Raw genomic sequence first — 745 nt, 5'->3', positions numbered from 1 at the left:
AACTGTTAGTTCAATTAAAGACTTCGTCTATATATATATGACATTTGACTCTCAAAAATTTATAAGTGTTGATGCCGAGAACAATAGAAAAACTTCACCAGTTTCGATTCCTGGCTAAGAATCCAGGAAACAATTTACATTATCACTTCTTTAGTGAATTTGTCAAAAACGAACGATAATGAGAAGAATGACGGAGATGCGCACTTAGCGAAAATTGAATAAAGTTCTGAACTGTGAATGTTAAAGGCTACAGGATCCAGGTGGATATGATGCAAACCCAACAAAATGAAAGATGATAGGAGAGGCCGTTTGAGATTATGTATACGGAACAGCAGATGCCTATTCGAGCAGGTTCGAACAGCATGTAGTGTCGCTTGTGAGCAGGATGTATAGTTTGGTTTTCTGAGGAGTCCACTTCGTGCGTATCAGCTTGGAGGAAGTGTTTTTTCATGACACTAGGTCAAGAAAAACTGATGAATTGTTCACTGCTCGTATTGGTACGAGTGACATGGCAGAATTGTACATGATTATTCACAGAGACAACGGATTAGGTGTCATCCGAATTATGAGCGGCTTTGAGTTGCATAGGTTTAGGAAGGATTTGATTGTATTCTCTCGATATGGAATTAAAGATTACTTTGGAAACTAACTATTCTTTTTAGACGTTCACTTGAATTTAGAGTGTAGTCAATTTAACACTCACTGCAACACGATTGTGTAGCTATTCTGCCTGTCTGGATATATA

This window comes from Octopus bimaculoides, chromosome 23 (genome assembly GCF_001194135.2).
Source record: "Octopus bimaculoides isolate UCB-OBI-ISO-001 chromosome 23, ASM119413v2, whole genome shotgun sequence".
Taxonomy (NCBI): Eukaryota; Metazoa; Mollusca; class Cephalopoda; order Octopoda; family Octopodidae; genus Octopus; species Octopus bimaculoides.
Note: the sequence above shows the minus strand (reverse complement) of the source record.